We start from the raw sequence: 25,813 nt of genomic DNA, 5'->3' as shown, positions 1-25,813 counted from the left end.
CTAATCGTCAAACATTCTATGCCACTGATTTGAGCTTGCTTTCAACATCCGGAATGGCACGAATGCGATATGCTCTAAAATTGGGTGACATCCGTTGGATCTTGGTTCCCTTGATGTGATAACTCTTTCGTAGCCGTGATAACCCGATGTTTTTCAATCAAAACAACTGGTCTTTGTATGATACTGACCAGCCCCGATATATTTACATATATATGTGTATGTATATATTCGACTCTTTTCGCTACACTGCTCCATCGGATCAAATTGACACAGGAAAGGCAATGTAAAGTATAGAAGGATCAGAAAAATTCTCAACGATGTCAGAACTGTCAAATTTGCGAAGCAGATTTTTTGGTCGTTCCCTCCGCGGGACTCGAACTCGTACCGCTGTGCCATCTATGGCGCCACCGCCTGCAAAAAGTCCAGCACCCTAGACCACTCGCCCAACTAGGCTATATAAAAATATAACTTTGGTTGGCTGGGTCATTCCTTCTCGTAGAATTAATTCAAGGCTGTAACTTACAATGTAGTACAGGATGTATGGTAGTACCGGGCAGCTCATCTAGGTGTTGTTATGTAGGATAATGAATCAAATTTTACATGTCACAAGATGAGCCGTCCCTTACTACCAATAATATCTCTTAATAAACATAGAGAAACTTTAACAATCAACAATTTAATTATCATAGAAATAATTATTTAAAATATTCACGTACGAAAATATGTGCATATAATTACTCTGAGCGTATTTCTTTTTTATTTGAAGCGTAACAGCAACAGTAATGAGACCCACTATGGGAAAATGAAAAGTCTTATGTAGACGGCTACAGCCTTATACTTAGCGGGATGTACCCGGTTTGTTATCAAATCAGAATTACTACATTTTAATGTAAGTTATAACATAGTCAATTGTAACGAGCGCTGTGTCTGAATCGGAAACAAAGTAAATAAATGTTCAATGCTAAACGGTCATTTCATCTTTTAATGTAAACTTCCCGTTCTCATACAAGCAAAAACACATGTAGAACACATATGTAAAAGGTACATTTTTATCTCGTATGAAGCTAGAACTATGAAGCTATGACGGTAAAAACGGCACAGATCAGCAACATTCTGTTAAGTAGTAATATATAAATATACAAATCATGTGCTAACGTACAGTACAGAAATTACGAGTGCAAGAAGTCGCAACAATATTAACGACTTAAAAAAGATGTTTATACTTTATATTTTGTAATAACATGTTTTATTAAACAACGGAATATGCTTTTGTGTAGTGTACATCTGTATTGAGACAAGTTTCAGTGATTTTATTAAATGTGAATAAAAATAATTTGATAAGTAATGTCCTAAATTGTCCTAATATCAGTGAAACAATATAATAAATGCCAAGAAAGACAACTGTGACTTGATTATTGAACAGATTTTATTTGTCTCAATTAAAAAAAAAGGAAATTTCATTGATTCAAACAAGTAACAAGATTAAGATAACCAATGACAAACAATACTTTTGTTAATTATCTTGTTTACATAAAATAGTGTTTAAGTAACGTAATATTTACTTAGAGTCGAGAACTATGCACAACACCGTCTTAACAGAAGACATTACATGAACTTACTGTACTTATTCAGTCAATTGTGTGTCACATTAGAATTGTTCATATATCATATCAGAGTCAAAGTATTCCACCAGCTGGTCAAGGGTGGAAATACCGTATGACTGCGGGGCTCTAACGGATTTCACATCTTTCCCTTTTAGTTTTGAGTCAACAAGATATTCTTTTCCTAAAATTTTCTGAGCCCAATTTATTAATTCGTCCATAGTTGGTGTTGCCACACCAACAAGAATCGCAATACCTTTCAGAATGACAATACCGAAGGGAATGTCTTCAGTTATATACCGATAGTCGAAGTCGGGAACGAAACCCGTTTCCAGTCTTTTCATTGGATGAACAAGTCCCTGGTAAGCACTGTTTGTTCTCAATAATGTGAGTAAACTGGAGGTGTCAGAAATTGTATCGGAGTAGTGAGTTTTAAACCATTCCTCCATTGTGACAACATCTGTCATTACAAGACTTGGCTTTAGCTCTTGGATTTTCTTAGCTGTTATGCGAATTTCGCGATTTAGACATGACATGAGGTTAGTTTGCATTTCCGTTACACCTTGGTAGAACAAAGGCTTTTCATTCAGTGGAACACCATCCCAATCTTTCCACTTCCCGTACATGATTGGAGGATGAAGGACTGAACCGGACTTGAGAGTTATTGAAATGGCATTTTTTGCAATATTAATCCGAGGTTTGTCACCAAGAATACGTTGAACTGTTTCTACAGCCGGAAAAGGAAGTTTACAACCTCGACCAGTTAGCAGAGAAGTGCTCAAAATATCCTTATATCCAAGAAGTTGAACCCTTTTCCCGTATTCAGTAATTCTGCATGCCCATGGCAGTGATTCAAATCCCATCATCGTACAGGTCTTAGCTTTTTCCTTCAAGACATTTTTGCACTGGAGCTCAAATCCGGGATGACCAGGCAATCCGACAATAAGTGTGTCAGGTTGTACATATGGGTAAATAATCTCCAGATATATCTGATGCACATACGCTGGTACAACTATGAAAATTATCTTTGTCCCTTTCAGTGCAATAGCTGGTTCTTTAGTAATGAGAGATGGCTTTGCACTTACATTTGTAGTGGTTCCGTCAGAATCTGTTGTAAAGGCTGTAAGCATGTTGTCTTTTGTAGCTTTGACCCACCTCTCAGCTTCGTCCTTGAAGCGTATAACATGTAAAGATATGTGACGTCGCCGAAATAAATTTTGACGTTACCGGAAAAAAAAAAAAAAAAAAGGTAAGTATTCCCAATTTAAGAGAGCATGACGGGTTGACGAGTCCCGTTGTCAAGTGATTTTTTATACATCTTTTGATACTATTAAAGATGATAATTACATACTATTTTTTAAAGAAAATTCTAGGCACCGTTATTTCACAGTACTAAGAAATAATTTAATACGTGCCGTTTTTTAACAATTTCCCTACATATCCTATGTATTTTCATCATTGTACTAGTATATTTCAAATCTATGTACTTAGAAAACGAAATCCGATACGATGTAACTTTTGTCATATGATTGCATTCGAGTCGATCTTGCCATATGCAAAATTTCAGAAAAATTCTAGGACGTGATATTTACGTATCTCCTACCTTAAAGATCCTTCAAAAAGTTATCCGTTGCATGAAATAAATTATACTTTTAGATATATTGATGATATTTTGGCCATGAATAATCCTAACTTAGAAACTTTGCTAAAAGTTGATTAATTCAAAGAAGAATAGAATTCGTACACCTTTTCTTGATTTAGTTTTTACACTAGAAACTAGAAAACTGCAAGCTCCATACTAAAAGATACGACAAAAAAAAAAGAATATATTGATTTTCCTATTGTTAATTGCACAATCCTAGATGGTGATATTCCTGATGGCTCTCCTTTGGTTTTTACATTTCAAAACTTGTCCTAAAGTTATAACCAAATAATATATCAAGAAATATCCGTCCTATTTTTCGACCAACCCATACCAAATAATGGAGCGCCATCTATGAGCTAAGGGACTCAAAATACTGGCAGAAAATCAAACGGTTACAAGTTATAAATGTCGAATTTCAAAGTTACGAAGTACACATTTTTAAAGTACAAATTAAGACTTTTGAAACATTAAGGTACCGAATTGACCATATACAAATAAAGTTTGACCCTTTGGTTTCCCGGATTTCTGCTGCGGTATTTATTTATTTGTTCACAATATATCAACTCTATTATTCAAAATTTATATATGAAGTCCCTTGTATCCAATAAACTGTCACGATTAAAACTTTCCTGTGATATATACTGTGTACATAAACTTAATTGTTTCTAGCACATGGCTTGTTTAATTTATATGTTTGTAACTTATTACCTTCAGGTATATTTCTATCATGAAAGAAATTGCATACCATTCCGATTTCTCAAAATCAAAATGTTTGTCTTTTCTGACCAATTTTTTGTTCATCTACTTGTGTATAGGTTATCTTTAATGTCGAACAGATTAAGCTGTCTAGCAACTTTGACATTCCGATTCCAATGAACCTGATATACTCCCACTCCTCAAAGTGGAAACCCCTATATGCTAAAACTTTTATATTTGAAGTATTATTTTTTTCGAACATGCATGCTTTATGTCGTATACATAAAACTTCTTGCCAATTTATGTTCCTCCAAATATATGTACATGTACCGACCCTGTAAAATAGAACTGGATCAGCTAAAGTATTATATATTTTTGTAAAGACTTCAAAAGACAATCTGCCACTGGTAAAAGTATATGGTCTGTCGAAAGCTATTTTACAGGGTCGGTACATGTACATATATTTGGAGGAACATAAATTGGCAAGAAGTTTTATGTATACGACGGTACCTTAATGTTTCAAAAGTCTTAATTTGTACTTTAAAAATGTGTACTTCGTAACTTTGAAATTCGACATTTATAACTTGTAACCGTTTGATTTTCTGCCAGTATTTTGAGTCCCTTAGCTCATAGATGGCGCTCCATTATTTGGTATGGGTTGGTCGAAAAATAGGACGGATATTTCTTGATATATTATTTGGTTATAACTTTAGGACAAGTTTTGAAATGTAAAAACCAAAGGAGAGCCATCAGGAATATCACCATCTAGGATTGTGCAATTAACAATAGGAAAATCAATATATTCTTTTTTTTTGTCGTATCTTTTAGTATGGAGCTTGCAGTTTTCTAGTTTCTAGTGTAAAAACTAAATCAAGAAAAGGTGTACGAATTCTATTCTTCTTTGAATTAATCAACTTTTAGCAAAGTTTCTAAGTTAGGATTATTCATGGCCAAAATATCATCAATATATCTAAAAGTATAATTTATTTCATGCAACGGATAACTTTTTGAAGGATCTTTAAGGTAGGAGATACGTAAATATCACGTCCTAGAATTTTTCTGAAATTTTGCATATGGCAAGATCGACTCGAATGCAATCATATGACAAAAGTTACATTCTATCGGATTTCGTTTTCTAAGTACATAGATTTGAAATATACTAGTACAATGATGAAAATACATAGGATATGTAGGGAAATTGTTAAAAAACGGCACGTATTAAATTATTTCTTAGTACTGTGAAATAACGGTGCCTAGAATTTTCTTTAAAAAATAGTATGTAATTATCATCTTTAATAGTATCAAAAGATGTATAAAAAATCACTTGACAACGGGACTCGTCAACCCGTCATGCTCTCCTAAATTGGGAATACTTACCTTTTTTTTTTTTTTCGGTAACGTCAAAATTTATTTCGGCGACGTCACATATCTTTACATGTTATACGCTTGTAAATGAAACGCTAGGCTTGCTACGACACATGTTTCATGTATAGTACGTGTAGCAAAATTAGTGAACGGAAGGCCCTGGACACAGTTTTTTCTTCAGTTTCAAATGAATTCAAAGATGTTGGAAAAGGGAATTAAAATACCGAAAAGGCAAAGGAACAAAGTTTTTCAAGAAGAAGGCGATTTACAAATAAATGTAGCATTGTTTAACCATTTTATTTCAGATTGCTATATTTTACGAATGCATTTTCTGTATATTCATTTATTTAATAACACGTATTTGTATCGAAAAAAAAAGATGTCTTCAAAATAAAAAAAAAAATAGATACATGATCGCTGCATTATTGTATGGCCTAAATGATAAAAAAAAGCTCAATGAACATATGTGATATTTGGTAGGCGTGATATTTAATGAAGTAATTGTATTCTTACTGAAGGAGACACCTGCTGACAGTGATAGGAAAGCTGGGAAATCTTCTGAAGTATTACACAATAGGTGCCTTGCAATTGAGATACTGATTTTATTGATTATATTACAGTGAATTTATTCCCCGTCATGAGGGGAAATGGGACATAGAAATACCGGTGAATTCTGTCCTTATCCAATCAGTTTATTGTAGCACATACCAATTCTAATTATGTTCTTCCCTCCACTATACGTATAGCTATATATACTCATAACAATCTTGTTGGAAATATATCATAATAACAGCTTTTCATGGCATTTTTTCACGATGGGTCTCGTGTTTGTTTTATTTTTTTTGACACGGGGCTTATAAATGTCAGACATGAAAAAAATGCATTCTACTTGTGTAATGTTCACCTGCCAAACTACTGTAATCCCGTTCACTTCCACTCTTTTTGGCAAACCTTGTCAAAGGCAACTGATATTTCATGGGGTATAGTAATTTTGACCATGCAGTTTTCTAAGGAATGGTGTCAGTCTACGGTAAGGTGTTATTTGTAGCACTTAAGTCATAGTTTATCAACTGATAACAAACTGTATTATGAGAAGTACATGTGCATGTAAAAAGGGGCATCTGGAGTTCGCTAAATGGAATTTTGACATATAAAACTAAAAAAAAAGACAAACTAGTAGTTTCTAGTTCAACTATGCAAGATGTCAGTGAGTTTTGTGTTCATTCATCTAGGTGTTCCAGGTAAACTGACAACAAACCTGAATATCACACAAACTGGCGCACTGCTACGGTGCCAATTGATTGAATTTTACTGTGCTACTTTCAAGACAAATTGATCGTCATTCGTAATCAGAAGGGTGAATTTAAATAAATGAGTTTATTTTTGACAATTTACATGTACAACATCAAGCTTGTGTTTAGATACTTTTGAAAACGATCCCATTTCTTTCCTTCTATAGTAACCCTATTTTTGCAATTTGACGATTAATTTAAACAATCGATGTAAATTGATTCAGTACAAGAGTGCTTTGATTTATTTGATAGTTTGTTGCAGGGATGCCAATTTGATATCTTGTGCTTTTTTCTCTCGACCATCCCCCCCACCACACACACACACACACTTATTCAGGGATATTTCCTTTTGTATGCCTCTTTGGTAGCGCAGCTTTCAATCCTTTTACCTATTTCTTTTTCTCTTTGTTTGTTTGTTTGTTTGGTTTGTTTGTTTGGTTTTTTTTTCTTATTTTTACGCGCATTTATTGTATGTTCACAAAAATGTAATGCACTCTTCCCATACAAATGATTTTAAATTATCGTTCCTCTAACTTGTTTTCATATATATTTTATTCGTCGAAACGTGACTGGTCATTTATTTTTAATTGGATGAAATTTCCAAATTTCTCTTTTTTTCATTAAGAGTGCTTCCAAGACCATATCTTCGTTTAGATTTACAATTATGCAAGAATAGAGGAGAATTATATACTTACACTTTTTTACACCCTTTCAGCATATCTGTCAGATGTTTACTATTCTGCTATCATGACCTGTCTCCATTCCAAATTGTCGTTATTACTTTCGTGTGCATTCATTTTTTTTTCTCGTGAACATCTTCTGATCTCTCTTTGGCGCGAAGGTTATGTTATTTAGTATAATACAATTTACGAACGAAATATTCACGGGAATTTCGATTGCCGTCGAACATTTGTTAGTCTGTGGTCAAAGGGAAATAACTTGCATAGTAACGGCAACGACAACGTTTTTCCCTTAATCCGCTAGGGGCGTTCATTTACGTAACTCCTACCTTAAAGAGTTTGGCCATGAAATGTGATTTATAAAAGTAAAGAAACAAATCAGCTATCAGAGGAGCACAGTTAGTCCCCATTAGAATACCAAAAACCTGTTTGTATAGAGTACTACTAAATCGAATGAAAATATTGTCAATCATAAAATTGAAAGCATTGATAATGATACGTCCAATCAATGTACAATAATTTATCCCGCCGTCTTTGATCACTGAAACTGGATTGAAGTCATTACAAGAAATGAATTGTGAGCCAGATTTACCCAAGGACCATTTGATTAAATGTGGCAACTTTTCCATAATAAGTTTACGTGGCAGTGTTGTATACAGGGTAGAAAAGTCAAAACTATCTACAGAATCATACGAATAGTGAAAGTTACGAAGTTGATCTAATACCTCAAACGGAATTTTGGCGCTACAAAAACAGTTTACACCAATATTTTCATAACATTTATTGCAATAGTTTATAATACATGTTTAAAAAATGGTTAAATTAGAGAGTAATAATTCAGAAATATTAGTAGTAGAACATTTCATGGAAGGTTAAATAAAACGTGATTTGAACGGCTTTGTGTGTAGTTTTGGTCGGAATAGTCTTTTTGATAGGTATTAGTACATAGCAAAGCAGCTGGTGTATGTTGTACTTCACTGTCTATAGAATTTATGAATTGAAAAGTACTCAAGTTCGTTCGTTATTTCGATAAGAAGTACTTCTGGATGACATTTACGTTCTTTTATTTTTTCTTGTTCTAGAAATTGGTAAATTAGTGTCAAATGATAAATACATCTACAACGATAACGAGTTGATTATGGAATTTCTCACATCGAGTGAAATAAATTTTATAGTTCAGATAGCGAGGCTTGCCGAGCTATTCAAACTATAAAATTTATTTCACGACTGAGATGTGAGAAATTATCTCATTTAACTGAAATATAACTACAATGGCAATCGAGGCGATTCAAGATGGAGTTCAAGACAATCGATTTCTAAGCCAATCGAACTCTGAGAACAAAAAAGTCATTAGTGATAAGAAATATAGAATCTACAACGATAGCGAATTGATTATGGAATTTCTCACATCGAGTGAAATAAATTTTACAGTTTTGATCGCCAGGCTTGCCAAGCTATTCAAACTATAAAATTTATTTCACGAGATGTGAGAAATTCATAATTAATAAGCTTTGAGTGTAGATTCTGTTTCTCTAATACCCTAAAAACGTCAAAAAATACCCAAAAGTGAAAAACGCGCGAAACGTTATGATTCCGATACGTAGGAAACATGTTGACGTCACACAAACGCAAACTTTAGAAACAAAAGAAACCAAACGATTTCAATGGTTTTTCACTTCAAATCTTTCCGAGTCCCTTCATAATTCTTATTTAAGGTCAGAAAACACCAAATTATCTCATTTAACCGAAATATAACTACAATGGCAATCGAGGCGATTCAAGATGGAGTCCAAGACAATCGATTTCTAAGCCAATCGAACTCTGAGAACAGAAAAGTCACTATTGATGAGAACATTTTTTCCACACCAGTCAAGCGGTATGAAAATTGATGCAAAATAAGAGAACATTTTTTTCCACACCGGTCAAGCGGTATGAAAATTGAAGTAAAATTCTAGAAATGTAGTTCCATTCGTGATGTTCAACTTTAAATACATTTTTTATATAGATAGCAGTGATTTACCGAGTGTTCCCAGTGTAAAAGAAATCGATATAATCCATACTGCGAAATAAATTCGGTAATTTTATTCTCGCACTTTCTCACGCCAAAACTTCACACTACGAATATCAATCCGCCATTCACAAAATACAAAATTCATATTGAAAATAGCAATGAATAATGGAGGAAATCTATATAATTAATAGGATAATCAACTGGTTATCGTTAATAACCAACATATAATCACTCGTGCCACGAATGCGTGAAGATTTAATTCGTGCGCTGAACAAGATCCGCACACTCATTAAATCTAGGCTTTCTTCGGCACTCGTGATCATATTTTGTTTATTCACTCTTATCCTATTGGTATCTGCGATGGTCATGAATTGTCCACGGATCTTTTATCTGTTTTTTTTTCTCTTCTAATCCATTGTTTGCAGTAAGCGTTTAATGAATCTTTGATTGGTTTTGCGACCCTCTTTCCAATATTTTTATCAGGAGGACGATATTTAGGTCCTTTTTAGCTTACCTGACCCGAAGGGTCCTGTGGGCTATTACTATCACTTGACATCCGTCATCGTCCAATGTCGTCGACGTCAACAATTTTTCAAGTCTTATCGCCTGACATTACATGACCAATTAGAACCATCATTTCTTGGTATGAATGTTCCTTATGATATTCTAGCCAGAAATGATGTGGGGAATTTTGATCCGTTGAAAAACATAGCCTCTATTACTAAAACGTAGAACATAGGAGTCAGACAAACGTTTTTCACATAAATTGTATGTTTCTAAAACCGTTATATAAAATAAATTCTGACTTATCAAAGTGTTCGAAATGATGAGATCTATTTGTGGTCAATTTTTTTGTGTAAATTTGTGGAGCCATGTTGGATTTATTGCCCTATTTTTCCTGTTTTCGCCTTGACGCACACCAAATTCTGAAGCAAAGAAACCAGATAACTCATTCCCACTTCTTACACAAGATTTTATATTATCATACATATTATAAATTATTTTAAGTATTTTCCCGTTTACCCCATTTTTGATCATTGTTTGTTACAAGCCACTCCACCAAACGGTAAGTACTCCTGCTTTTCTATTTTTTACTACATATTTATTCCAGAGCCATATAAATGTGGACGATTTTATGCACATATGTATAATATTATTTTGTAGTGTAATTAACGTCATCAGGCCAAATTGTCCAATTGTCGCTGTTGTATTGACAATAAAAAAATATATATATGTATATTTTGTAGTTGCATACTAAATCAAGTAAATTGTTAAAGATTAACAAAAGTTTTAACCTCCAATTACACGATCGTTGCAGGTATTAAGTCGTTTTTATTCACACAAAATGAAAAAAAACAACAAAAAATCATATGATTTAAAACACTGTAAATGTTAATCCTCAAAAAGAAATAAATTGTGCATTAATTATTGACTGCACAATTGGGAAACATGGTACGAATTTTGATAAATGATAAAGTGGGGTTTAACGTCCAAGCAGCAATATTTCAGCTATATTCAGACCATGAACATGAAATGATGATGAAATGAAAAAGGGATGGGACACAAGGACAGTGGGGTCGACAAACTTTGATTGCCACTGGAAATAGGGAGAATTGGGTAGGGTCGGGCAATTTAGCCTCCTGTGCCGGAGCCCTATGGTTCCCACTCCGGGAAAATACCACAGTAGGTTTCTTTAACGTGCGAGGAACGTGGCATGTTTCCCAACACGGTGCACCACTACGGCTTGCGGTCAGGTTTTCCGTATTATAGCCTGACAACCCCAGCATGTAAGACGCCAGGGGTACCCCATTCCACCACCTGGGGCACACATCCCAGTTGCTCTGTGGGCAGAGCGCCCTAGCCCCCGGCTAGGGTTCTGAGCACTATTTAGTCAACTTATACGACAAGCTTAGCACTGCTGCAGGCCTATTCTTTGAACACCCGGACCTGCACGGGGCTAAAAGAGGAAAGTACAGATTTATGTGAGATTGTGAGAACGTCTTTTTAAATTGAAGTCTCGGACAATAAACTTCCATTTATATTTTGACATTTAAATCTTCATCTTAGCAATATTGTCGAAGAGTTTATATTCATTTGAAATCAAAAGTTCATTAAATGTCATTTCGGAAGATATGTATATATAAAAGTGACATTTAAACATAAAAGTCCAAGAGGCTACAAAGCCTATCCTCAGCCTGTTCACAAATACAGGTCGTGTTGATAAAGTACTTAAGCGAATCTCTGCAAAATGGGCTCGTTCTGAATTGTTTTAATCTCACTGTCACATAAAACTCTGGTTTAAAAGTGGTTTTAAAAGTGTCTAGTCCTCAGTTTTGAAACATTTTGTAATAACTGACCATATTATGGAGTACATTTCTAGTATTTTCTGCTCGATTTTTTTCTTTGTCTTTCTTCGTTTATTAAAATTGATCTACATGTAAAAGGCCTATTTTGTTATTCAATTTCGATATGCTTTGATAAAAATTATCCCTCTCATAATTTTGTGAATTGATTATATAAAATATTGTACATAGTGTCTGCCACATTCATGTTAAAGTGAGTGTCCTTAAAAAAATATTTTTGCTATTTCTAGTCCGACTTTTTTTCATTTGATTCTTCACAAAAAACCATGCCTGCGTTTTTGTTTCAACCAGATTTCGAATATATTTTGTAAGTTACAAGGCGTCATACGACCAAATTGTTTTGGACGTATTGTTTTGAAGGACCGTATGTTTAAAAAAATTTCCTCTGACTTTAATAATTGTTTTCTTCAAATTGTTCTTCCCATGGACTTTATTAATAAACCGATACACTTGCTCCATATTTAACCGTTTCAGACATGAAGAGATACCGACACCCACTGTTTTATGATTAAAATGAGTTGTGAGTATTTGAAACAAAAACAATGCATTAACAATTGTTTACCAAAGACATTTAGGGTAGTAGAGTAGTGTGCTGTTTTGAATGTTGTCAATTAATTCAAACACATGTACTAAGTGACACAAACATTTAGTTAAAAGAAGCTTTTTATATTCTAAGTTTACTACAATCACCCCGGCCATACAGCACCCCCTTTCTGGTACCATCCCCTGTCTGATAGTTCTTTTGATTCCTTTGTATATTAAGCCAAGTTAAAAAGACAATGACAATATATCATTGTATTCTACAGATATATAAGTCAAATTTTTGTCATAAACTTTTAATAACCAATTGTAATGAGGAGATTGACTAAAAAAATCATGGAAATGGGAAACCTTTGAAATTGTTTTATCACTATTTTCTGAATGAGTTTCATCAAATAAATTACTAAGTACTAGGTTCTACTGAAGACCTTCGTTGTAAATTGACGAGCATGCGTGGAAAATCATTGTATTATTTTTTTCTACCCGAGATGGTCAATAATTGGTAAATAAATCTTATATTTCCGCGAGGTAGGACGTGAATAGAACAAAATAATTTTCTTGCGTAAAGCATTTAGGAAATTTTTGATGGTTTTCCGACACTCCTCCAATCAATTTTATTAGGAGGACGATATTTTGGTCCCAACCGTGTGAGCTACTTTTTATTGACGTTACTTGTCATCCGTCGTGGTCCGTCGTGGTCGTCGTTTACAATTTTTCAAAACTCTTCTCCTTTGACACTACATGACTAATTAGAACCAAACGTGGTATGAATGTTCCTTAGGATCATATGATATATCCTTAGGCACTGTAAAATGTTGGAAATGCCTTCAAAGTGTTTTTAGAATCTCCGAAAAAAAATGGGGCATGTGTTCTTCCATGCTCTGTTATTCCATTGGGTCTGACGGAACATTAACTTGCTTACATATACTGAAAAAGAACAGAAAATGAAGGTAAATCATGGCTATACAACATTGTCATCATCCCCATACAACCCAGGAGACCACGTTTGCTATATATACCAAATATCGGTGAATTCAAAGAGTAATCAAAGGAACCAAAGTCATTGCGGTAATCAAAAGAATGTAATCCAGGGACAAAGACCAGACATGGAAAACAGACATACACAACAAAGAACATAAAGTAACTAAAATCATACATACAAAGTAACAAAAGTAAATGAGCAACTCGGACTCCACTAAAAACTGGGAGAAGGACCAGGTGCACCGGTAAGTGCTTTTCTGGTTTGTTTGTTTGTTTGTTGGGGTTTAACGTCCGAGCAGCAATATTTCAGCTATATTCAGGCGATGGACATGAAATTGATGATAAAATGAACATGAAATGATGATGAAATGAAAAAGGGACACAAGGACAATGGGGTCCACAAATTTTGAAATAGGGAGAAATGGGTAGGGTCGGGTAATTTAGCCTCCTGTGGCGGAGCCTTATGGTTCCCACTCCGGGAGAATACCACAGTAGGGTTCTTGAACGTGCGAGGAACGTGGCATGTTTCCCAACACGGTTCACCACTATGGTTTGCGGTCAGGTTTTCCGTATTATAGCCTGACAACCCCAGCATGTAACACGCCAGGGGTACCCCATTCCGCCACTTGGGGCACACATCCCAGTTGCTCTGTGGGCAGAGCGCCTTAGCCCCCGACTAGAGTTCTGAGCACTATTTAGTCGCCTTTTAGGAAACACCCACCGAGTTGCTCATAAAAAGACAAATCCGGGGTAGACAAACGAGGAAAGGAAAACTATGAATAAATCAGTTTTCATGGTGCAGATGGATACAACATAACGATCCACGAGTTCTTGGTGGCGACCATAGAACTTCTGTAGTGATGACTTCAATGTTGTAGCTACATAACCCTGTTCCAGAAGCCTATGTGTTAGAGTTCTAGCGCGATACAAAACGTCTGCGTAGTTTTGGCAAGCTCTGACACGTATGAGTTGTGATATCAACATACGCAGATGTTGAAGGGATGTTGCCACATATGAAAGGAAAGTTGACAATTCTGAATGAAAAGTCATCACGTTTGTCGTAAAGTGTGGTTAATAGTTTTCCTTTACCATCGATTTCTAAGTAAAGGTCAAGATATGAGGCTGACCTCACAGTGTCTGTAGTATCCTTTTATCTAAAGTTCTTCGGGATAAATGCGATGTATCAAATCCCCGAAATTAGAATTGTTTAAAGATAATACGTCATCTATATAGCGGAAACTGAGTTTAAACTTTCTTCATCACCATTCAACCATGAAAATACCATAAAATACCATGTTTCATCAAGAAATCAAAATTCATTGGAATCCGAGATACCGGTGCAAATGGTCGCAAAATTGTATTTTAAAAATGGTCGTCTTAGAATATTTCAATACTGCCAGTCAACCCAAGATGTTATGTTTATCTTTTGAGAAGCTTTCATTATTCTTCTATAGTTGAGGACAAAAAAAACAAAACAAAAGATCGTTTTTACCCCATTTTCAGTAATGACGGCCATGTTTTTCTACCAATGAAAAAACCTTAAACAATCAGTTTGTGTAGGATACCCTAAAAACAATTATGCCAACTTTCATTAAATTTTGTCACATGGTTTCAGGGAGGAAGTTTTTTTTCAAAGTTGTACACTTGAAAAACGACAAAAGTATCTGCTTCAGGGGCTATGACTCCAATTTCGGCCGACGAATCATTTTGAAAATTTCAGCATTGGTCCATTTTTCTGATAGTGAACAATATTACCCTAAACAGGATTTTGCTCAATTCAAAGGTTTTTGAGTTATTTGAAAAAAAAACTGTACTTTGACCCTTATGTTCTTTTTTCAGTTACAGCAGCCATGTTATTTGACGTTTCAGAAATTTAAACAATCAGTTTGTGTAAAATATCACAAGAAATAATATTACAAAGTTTCATTTGATTTCTGAATAGTAATCTCAGAGAAGACTTTTGAAAGAGCTATCAAGGGAACTAAGGTTATAGCGGTAATCAAAAGAATGTAAATCCAGGGACAAAGACATGGAAAACAGACATACACAACAAAGAACATAAAGTAACTAAAATCATACATACAAAGTAAAAAAAGCAAATGAGCAACTCGGGCTCCACTAAAAATTTGGAGCATGGACCAAAAATAATCACATCAACAAAGCCGAAAATGTCGAAAAAGGGCAATTATAACTCAAACATCTGTTGACAGATTTTCACTTAAGTCCGCACACAGGTAGCTTTCATCATGTTGAACACGTGGAGGGTAAGAATGTGAAATAGAATTACATTCAATTAACTATATATACAGATTTGTAACTTCTATAGAAGAAAGCTCGTATAGAAGATTATGTCACCCGTTATACTTATATATAGCAAGGCCATTAGAAGAAGCTGTTTCGTTTGTTGCGATTAATAGATTGGCCATGATTTTGTTTGTTTCGAGTCTCTGTACTAACAAATTCCATAACATTTATTATGAAGATCTCGATATTTTTCTTGTGTCCATATCTTTATGTTTATACTAAAATATGTTATTTGATAAATACATTCCTATATAAATGTGACACATAACTGCATGTAAGTCAATATTATTCATGTGGAGCGAATCATATTAGTATTACCGTTTAGTAAGCACGGTCATGGTTTTTGTCTTATTGTATTTTAAAAGCCAGTAAATAGACCATCAGTAAATATCTCTATTCAGGATATTAGCTGCCCTGGCAGGGTTATTCTCTGAAAGAAATTGACTAGTACTAAAGTTATCTTATATCAAATTATCATTCATTATAGTCATGAAGGTCGCCTTGCCGTATGTTTGTATATTTGCCACCAGGTTTTGCTAGATGGGTGATCTCACCAACTTAACTAGATATCTTAACTTAGCATCCTTTACAGGTCTGATATGTTTTGAAATATAATCGATCAGAACCGTTTTTAGGACGACTTACTTTGATATGAAGTTACTACATTTTTCTAATTAATTTAAAAAAAAATAGTAAGCAACCCATTTTTTATCAAATTTACGGAATCGTTATTATCCTATTCGGTATCAAACTTCAGACGTGATTAAAATACTAGTCATGAGCTGTAATAATGGACTTTAAGAAAGGTTATTTAAAAAAAAAAGATATCAGTCAGAGTGATGTGATAAACATCATATTTTCCAGTGAAAGTCAAGGTGCGAAACCGCAGTTTTCACATATTCGCTAAAGGCAGGTGCTATCCCTGTATGTTCCAACACCGAAAACAATGTATACAGATAACAAATTCTAAATGTCCATTTGATAATACCACTTTTCATTAAAACAACATTTTTTATAATCGTGAAAGAGGGAGATGATGAAAATTGCAGATCGTCAACATTATCTTAAAAAAAATGCAAAACATTTTCTCAGTACTGAAAACACAGGCTTTCACTTATCTGCAATCAGTGTTACACACGCAAACAATATAACTTAAAACAACAAAGGCAGCATGTAGCACCACACTGGCAAACACACACAGCACATTATATCATACCACTCAACATAAACCTCACACAATACCACACGTAACGACATATACGGCACACGATAGCACACTAACCAACATATACAACCCACAATATAACACTACCAACACACATGACACACAATATTACACTACCATCAAACATGACACACAATACCACACTGAACAACAAAGGCAGCATATAATACCACACTTACCAACGCATACGGTACTCAATACCACACTAACCATCACACACACGGCACACAAAACCGCACTTGCTAACACACACGGCACACAATACCACTCTTACCAACACACATGGCATATAATACCACACTAAACAACAAAGGCAACATATGATATCACACTAGCAAACACATACGACACACATTACCACAATAACCATCACACACACCGCACACAAAACCATACTAACACTGACGGCACACGATACCACATTAACCAACACACACGGCAAAGAATTCCACACTAACCAACTAATACGGCACAAAATACCATATTTACCAACACAGACGATACACAATACCACACTTACCAACACATATGGCATATAATACCACACTAAAGTGGCACTCAATAACATGCTCAATAATACAGACAACACAATACCACAATCAAATTCAGGTTCAAAGCAGTTCAAAGACATTAATTACTCAATACGAATAATAGTCAACTAATAATACTTTAAGAACAAATGGATATTGTGGTTTTATTATTCATTTTTTGTGGAGAAAAAAGGAACTTTGTTGTTGGAAATCGAATTCGAGGGTTTTACCAATAATCACGCACGACGATTTCAATAATTTTATTTATTTTATTTTTTTAAGTCTTGGTTGGGTGGTCAATTATTGGTCTTTAATTTAATTTTGTGGTTTTAATTATGACATTAATTAATAAATTAATTACTGAAATACAATTTAAATATGTTCATTCCTGGTAGTAATTAAGTTTTACAAGTTATTTAAGTATATGATTTGCGACCTAGCAATTTTTGATTGGTGTCTTTTTTCTTTCAGTGCAATTTTTTAATATATTTTACGCTCATATTTGTTGAAATATGTCAATTGTTTTGTAAATGGGTGGTTGTGTGGGAAGATGCTCCTCTTTCATATCAAAACAAGACCATTAGTGACGTCACGAGCAATTTATGATTTTGGTAAATGATGGACCTATTCTTATTGAATAAATGTATATTTTACTTTACAAAGCAGGTCTGTGTTACGGATAAGAAAGGACTTGATTTGTTCCTGGTGAAACTTGTTCATGAGAGTACTCGCTCGTTCTGGTACGCTTCACTCGGAATTTTCAACACTCATCTAAGAGATAATATCATACCTTAGGCCTTATATGACGGATAGATAAGTTAATTCCAGTAAACGAGACTCAATGACTAGCTTAGTTTATGTTTACCAATCCTTCATTACTTTATAGTCCATTGAAATTGCTGAAATTGTTCTAAATAAAGTTTTGAGACTATCATTAGTAAACATGAAAAGTTTTCAGACTACTTTGAAGAAGCTAGTAATTTTTAAATAGGAAATAATCTTAATGTATTGATGAAAAAAGGTATCAGACATTTCAAACTGCAACACCAACGCACTATAGACAGATTTTGTTGTCATGATTTTCAGTCATTATCATCATTTGATATTTGTTCTTTTTAATTTAAAAGGTCGGAATGTCTCATCTTGTATGGATTTTTGGTATTAAAAGAATGAGAAATAATTAAAACTCTTTGTATCATAGAATTACAAATCAGTTATAGTAACCACAATCCCAAGGCAGTTTTAGATTTGAAAATAGCAAGAATTATTTCACGATAAATGATGACAGGGAAGCCGTATTAAACATGATCAAATATTAATTACAAAATTGAAAGAAGTTTAATGCGAAAATAAGGTCATATGTTATGTGGTTGATAGAGACGGAGCACCCTACATATGTAGGGAATGGATCAAAATAGTTCTATCGACAATGACATAATTAGGAATTTTATGAGCAACTCGGCGGGTGTTTCTGGAAAAGCAAAGGACGCTTACCCTATCGGTGCACCTGGTCCATACTCCCAGTTTTTATAGGAGTCCGAGTTGCTCATTCATGCTTTTGTTACTTTGTATGTATGATTTTAGTTACTTTATGTTCTTTGTTGTGTATGTCTGTCTTTGTCCCTGGATGACATTCTTTTGATTACTTCTATAACCTTGGTTGCCTTAAATATTCTTCGATATTTTTGGTTTCCAATTGTATTCACACGATTAGTTTCATATAATAGAATACATAATATATATGATAGAAATTCATATAATAGAATAATTTGTAAAATGTTTATTTCATTTTATTTTCAACCTATGAGTAAAATTTGACCAATTGTTTTTTGTTTTGTTTTGTTTTGTTTTTTTTTCAAAACAAAAAAGGGATATTTTTAGCTATTGTTTGTTTATTCCCAGTATATTCAAATGGTCAGATCAATGATATAGAATCACTTTATACCACTTTTTACAATGACACAATAGGCTAGGAGATACAATTAATTATCCAAGGCAATTTTAATGCCTATACTAATACAAAGACTGATTATGTCGAGTTTGGCTCTTTTTCAGAGTGTGTATATAGTGATGATATTATGTCTTAACCACGAACACATTAAAATAGTGGCAAATATTTGCTCAATTTTTGTAGGGAATAAGGAATTAGAATGCATTGGTGACTTTAACAGAGGATGTACCTGAATAACTTACAACGGATGCAAATTTAGTTGATTACACAATGGTATCACAAACTTGATTGAATTCAATATAATATATGAAAATCTATGATTTAACAACATTTTTTGGCAATGTCCAATCAGTTGTGCTAATTTGGTAAATTTTTGTACATCAAAGTATAGTCCGCTATCATTAGAACCTTGTCCTGGTGAATTCGTGTGGACTAATGTTTCACTTTCTACTTATAATGAGCTACACTCCTTGAAACTTTCACGTTTCCCATTTTAGCGTTCGTGCATCGTTTATCGTGCGTTTACACATCGTTTGCGTTCGTTTAAACGCATGATAAACGCACGCTAGGAGCGTTTGTTTAAACGAACGATGCAAGCGTTTGTTCAAACGCACGATACGAGCGTTCGTTTAAACGCACGATAGACGCGTTCGTTTATTTTTGTATTCGTTTATTTCCTTTATTCAACTGTTTTTTTTGTGTTATATTTTCTATTTTTTTCTTTATTCATGATTTGTTAATATTGTTATTTTTCGTTGTTTGTCTATCGTGCGTTTAAGTGCACGATATGAGCGTTCGTGTATCGTGCATTTTAACGCACGCTGGCAGCGTTCGTTTATCGTGCGTTTGGGTATCGTGCGTGTGGGAAATCTAAACGTCTCAAGGAGTGTAATACAAAATAGTGAGTTTATAAACAAGTTCACAGATTTCATGAACATAAACTTTGATGAGTGTGATACAATTACTATCTTATATAACTCTATTTTGACAGATATCACTAAACAGTCGGCCAAATGTATTAACAAAACTCCCAATAGGCAAAATTCAAAGTCAAATCGAAAACCATGTTTCTCTCAGTCCTGTGCTGGTCTTAAAAATCACTCACCCACTTATGCAAATTTTGTAAATAAATCTCTTGAAAATGGTCATTAAAGGAAGATGCTTTATATTTATAATTCTAAACACAGAAAACTTTGCAAACATGAAGAAACAAAACTATAAGCAGATTTTTTTTACTGATATAAGGGAACAAACTGTGCTCCCCTGCTCGCTGACTCATTCCTTCACACGTAAAAGGATAACGTTATTATTTTAAAAAATGAGCATCGTTTATGCAGATCCTTTGACCCCAGTTTTCGCTACATATACGACGTGTGTTTACTTTAAACACCCTAGTTTCGGGATTTGTTTGTACCACAAAGAACTTTGAATGAAGGACACTACACTCATTATAAAATCAGCATAATCTTACAGATGTTAGACATCGATGGAAAACTCATGACCAAACTTACGACAAACGCGATGATTTCTCATTCCGTATTATCATTTTCCATTCATCTGTGGCAAAATCCCTTCAGTACCCGCGTATGGAGTTTTCATATCACAATTCAAACATTATGCCAAAGCTTTCCGAAACTACGCGGATTTTTGTACCTCGCCAAACTTCTTACTTCTTACAAATAGGCCTTTGGACAGGAGTATATATTTTATTTCCGCTCGAATCTTTGTTCTCTTAATAACTCTTTCTTCCCCTCAGTAAAAATATTCTATTGTCTAACTACAGACAAAGTAAGTCTCTGACAATGTTTGTATGTATAGCGCATTACTATTAAAATTGAAAATTCTGGTTATTCAACTTACAAATGCAGTAAGTTCGACGAGGATGAGATCATAGTGTTCAACAAGTATTTTATGGCCTCGTTGAATATTCTTTCAAGTGAGAAGTCTGAGGGCTTACTTTATTTAAATTCGGTTCCAAAAAACTACATAAGTATCCATACAAACAATGGTACATAGCAGTAACATCTAATTGTTCAACAATAGAGTTGTCTGAACAGGTGACCCAGATTTTGTTCTCGGCGCAGAAAGGATGGCAAAATAATGTGAAACTGTTTACTCGTGTAGCGGTATTAATCATATATAGTTATACCGAGCAACAAGTGATCAGTAGAGTTTCTCCTTGACAACAAATTTATCACTTTTAGAGGCACACTTTTTCAGCAACTTTTCGGCGTTCCAATGTACATTTATTATGCCTCTTAATAAATATGTTACTTTTTCATATTGATCAGTGATTTTTCAATATTCAGTAAAAGACAAGAAAGTTGAGGAAGCTGGATTCTTTCATGTATCGTTATATTGATGCCGTTCTATCTTTTAATAATTAATTCTTTTTGAGAATGGTCCGTTAATTTATCCACTAGAACTAGAACTTAAAAGACAACTGACACAGATTCCTCTTGGTCATTTTTAAACAACCATAATCAATCAATAAACCAATCAATCAATCGTTAACCGTGATCAATTATCTTTTAGTGGCGAAGGTAAAATCTTAATAAATAAATATAGTCTTAAATTATAACAACGTCTGCTTTCTTTAAGACAGAAACGGGTTAATAAATTCTTAATATTGTTTCTTAATCAGAGAGAGAGCGATTATACTAAATGCATCGTGCAGAGAAGATAACTCTCAAATTTAATACAGAAAAAAAACTTATATTTAATATAAACATTTTTTTTTTCTGAATCGAACTGTTATCACTGTATCACAATAATGTATTTACAAGCGAAACATGGAATACATATTCTAATTGTTGTGGTGCAGTTCGATCGAGAATTACCAACTTGAAAAAATATCAAAGAAAAATTAATGATTTGACATTTACACAGTTCATGCAGCGATATACTCCTTACTGTTTCATTATAATTATTTCTCTTACGATAGAACATAGATATCAAAAACGAAAGGATGGAGAAAACTAGTTAAATTTGCAAACAAAAATGTGAAATGCCCTCAACTTTGAAATGCACTTCATCCTTTTCTCAAACTTGCATTACATCTTGTATGGAGATTTATGTTGACAACATTTAATTACTTTCGACACGGGCTATCGCATTTCAATAAGAGTGCAACCCATCTTAACTCTGTTGTTCCATGTATCTTAAGATTTCACTTTTGCGGTTAAAATCATCTTTGTATGTTTATTTGTATCACAGCAGTTGGTATCAATGTATACCAGCTACCTATTTATTGACGAAATTCAATTTTAAAGTACACTACCGTAAACATGGTTGTTTATATCATCTTCAGCTTTTAAACATGTTACTCTTTTGAACTACACGTTCAATCAACTGTTTACCGGGAAAAAATAAATTCCAGTTTGTAAACATTTCTTAATTATTCAACGATATATTCATTCTGCGCACTCAATAAACAATGATATTTTAAATGTGACTGCATGTAAACATCACTCACTCTTCTGAAGATTAAACGCTAGAATTTTTACAGTTATTTCTTCAAGGAGCAAACTGGTCCATACACAAATTTTTAAAATGCTTTCAGGAATGGCTTGAAATTAATTTATTACAATAGTTAAAGAAATCCATGTGTATGGTTTTATTTCGAAATTATTCCCTTCAAGGAAGTGTTGTGAAAAGGGGTTCGACTATTTACACATTTTTAAAACTGATTTTGAAAATAATTTTATTATACTGTATTCACAAGACGTAATAAGACGAGTTTCTGTCAGCACAAAGGATGTGAATTTGAGAAACAAAATAAGAATATTCTTTGAAAAACTACACTTAATTTTAGCTTTGTAGTTAATATGTAGTTCATAAATATTCGTAATTTCCTCTTTTGATATTCTGTTCCTCGTTTTTCCAATAAAATAATGAGATAGTTATACCGACAAATAGTTTATGGTTAGTCTCTTTCATTCTTTTCCACCATAAAACTATGTTTTTATACCGAAAAAGACCTTGTCTAGCCCTGGCAGACCGGAAGATACTGGGTAGACGAATTTTGACATAGAAACCGAATATAGTTTCTACCAACAATATCGATGAGAAGCTTTAAGGATTGCAAGTACGCATTCTTGAATGTTGGATCTCACAATTACATGTCCTCTGTTTGGTACGCCTCGGTTTGTTGTTGTATTAGACCATAATAACTAATATGAAGCTAATAATTGTTGCTATTTATCTATAATTCTCATACGTTTCATTGTGAAACATAAATATGAAAATACCTGCTTTAAGGCCACGAGAATAAAGAAGCAAACCAGTGATTTAATTATAAACGTAAGTAATAAAATTTCACACTTAACTGTCATAAGGCGTAGCAATACTAAACATGGCGTAAGGAAATAGATTTGCCAGATATGCTATGAAAAAGAGTCTCCGAAACATGTACCAGTTCATCTGTTTTATGTTTTATTTTCAACTACCAGATCTGTGGGATATATTCATCATTTAAATCTCCGCAATAGTTAAAAAATACCATTATATTTATTAAAAATCTGACAGAGATGTACTATAGAGAACGAAATTCAAATTGAACTCAAGGGTAAAAAAGCCCTATTTTGTGGGTAAAATATAACAAATTAGAGTTGATACTGTTGCTGTTGTCTTATTCCATTTTTGAATGGTATACGCTTGATATGTATAATAGACATATTTTTAACGTAGAAACATGTAACCCAAATATGTGGCCAATTGGTCATAAATCACCGGTGCGATTTCAAAGGGGCTTTAAAATGATAAATTACCGATAGACGACGTCGCACGATGCAATTGATGGCAGGAGCTGACTTTGCCATAGACAAATAAATGACACAACATATTGAATCTCACTAACGAGAATATGGATCTGATGTTGATAAATTGTTGCAAATTCTGGTCAACACGTTCTGTCAAGTTTACAGGACAGATAGTCGAACAGACCCTTGGAATACCTAAGGAACGAAAAGAGCACAACTCTTTGCCAACTTATTTTCATTATTTGTATGATGCTAAGTTTTCATAGAGAATTACTACAGAAAAGAGAATATACTTGCCGTGTCCGTACATCCAAGTTTTAAATATCAGAGGTAGACGTAGAAAAAAATTGCAATGATAAGAACTATACTGCCACCACACTCTCCAAAGAAGAGATTGTGGAAAACCGTAAATCTGTGCTATCTCGTTTGGTCTCTCTAACAAGGACGTTGATTGTGATTTACCGTCTATGCACTTGATTTCCTAAACTTCACAAGAATCCATGCAAACAACGTTTAAAAGCTGTATCCGCAAAATGCACCACCAAACCTCTTTCAAGACAAATAATTTCTATACTCACAGCTGTCAAAGAGGATTTGCAGTTCTACCACAACACTTATTTCTCCCGTAGTAGTATTAATTCAATGTGGATCCTGAAAAATTCGAAAGATCTTTTGGAGACAATCAGTTCAAGACTATTATCTGAATATAATAACATAAAAATCTAAAATTTTTCAATACTGTATACTTCTATTCCGCATACTCAGTTAAAATCCCGACTTAAAACCATTATACATCGTTGTTTTCCATAAAAGATGGTACACCTAGATACAAATATATCGCTCTTGGTAGAGATTCCTCATAGTTTTTAAGAAACAATTCCAAATCATCTTCTTAATATACAGAAGTAGATGTTTACAAAATGCTGAAATTTTTGATCGACAACATATTTGTCCAGTGTTGTGGACGCGTTTTTCTACAAACGGTTTCCCTTGATTACTCTTTAAATTAGTTGTCATTTCGGAATAATTAAAATTTCAATCATTACTGATATTTAATCTTCCCAAAATGATTTTGAAAGTATGCCTATATTTGATGGCACGGCCTCAAAACTGTGTTGAAAAAATGTGTTGACTTTCTCAGTAGAGCAAAGATGCCGTTAAGCAAGCTTCTAAGACAGGCCTATGTTCATCCTTTGTAAATATGTTCATTACAGAAATTTTATGGTCATCATCAAAATTTGAATAAACGTTATAAAAATTCTATCGTACAGATGGGGCAAGATATTTTCAGTTTGATTCAATAAAATTAACACTGGAGTTTTACTCACTCGCAAGTGACGTGTGCGGCTGGTAGTGCTAGACATGCCTACCATGTGACGGGTGCAGCTGGCAATGCTGGACATGCCTACCTTGTTGAAGGACCTGTTTTTGACGGAGTTTTAAGTTATGTGGTGTTATTTCATACGTAATTGTAATTTATTCTGAAGCTTACATTTTGTGTATTGATAGTAATGAATATCTTATGTAAGTAAGTGATTACAGATATTTTGTAATTTGTGTACTCTTTGTTTTGTTTTGTTTGTTTGTTTGTTTGTTTGTTTTTTGTTTTGTTTTGTTTTTTTGTTTTTTCGTTTGTGTTTTTTCTTCAGAGGAATAAAGAACCAGGAAGAACTGTTCATCGATAAAATAATATAAACGCTCATTGACAAAAAGATCACCACTTTGAAATATTTCACAACTGATAAAGGTTAAGTACACTCATACCAACATTTACAGACACATAGTACTTAAAATGCATCATTTACAAACATATCGTTCCGAGAATGCTCGTGTTTGTTGTTTCAAGATTGGTTTAACATGTCTTTAATA

At 33.8% G+C, this 25,813-nt stretch overlaps 1 pseudogene; it reads right to left on the bottom strand.

Annotated features, from left to right (window-relative positions):
- Positions 1-968: 968 nt before the first annotated feature.
- Positions 969-2,790, bottom strand: LOC148609213 (opine dehydrogenase pseudogene; annotated as a pseudogene).
- Between the last annotated feature and the right edge of the window lie 23,023 nt (positions 2,791-25,813).

This window comes from Perna viridis, chromosome 8 (genome assembly GCF_037379345.1).
Source record: "Perna viridis isolate PV_CMFRI_1.1 ecotype Kerala chromosome 8, ASM3737934v1, whole genome shotgun sequence".
Taxonomy (NCBI): Eukaryota; Metazoa; Mollusca; class Bivalvia; order Mytilida; family Mytilidae; genus Perna; species Perna viridis.
The sequence above is the reverse complement of the archived record's forward strand: the minus strand, read 5'-3'. Positions and strand labels throughout refer to the sequence as shown.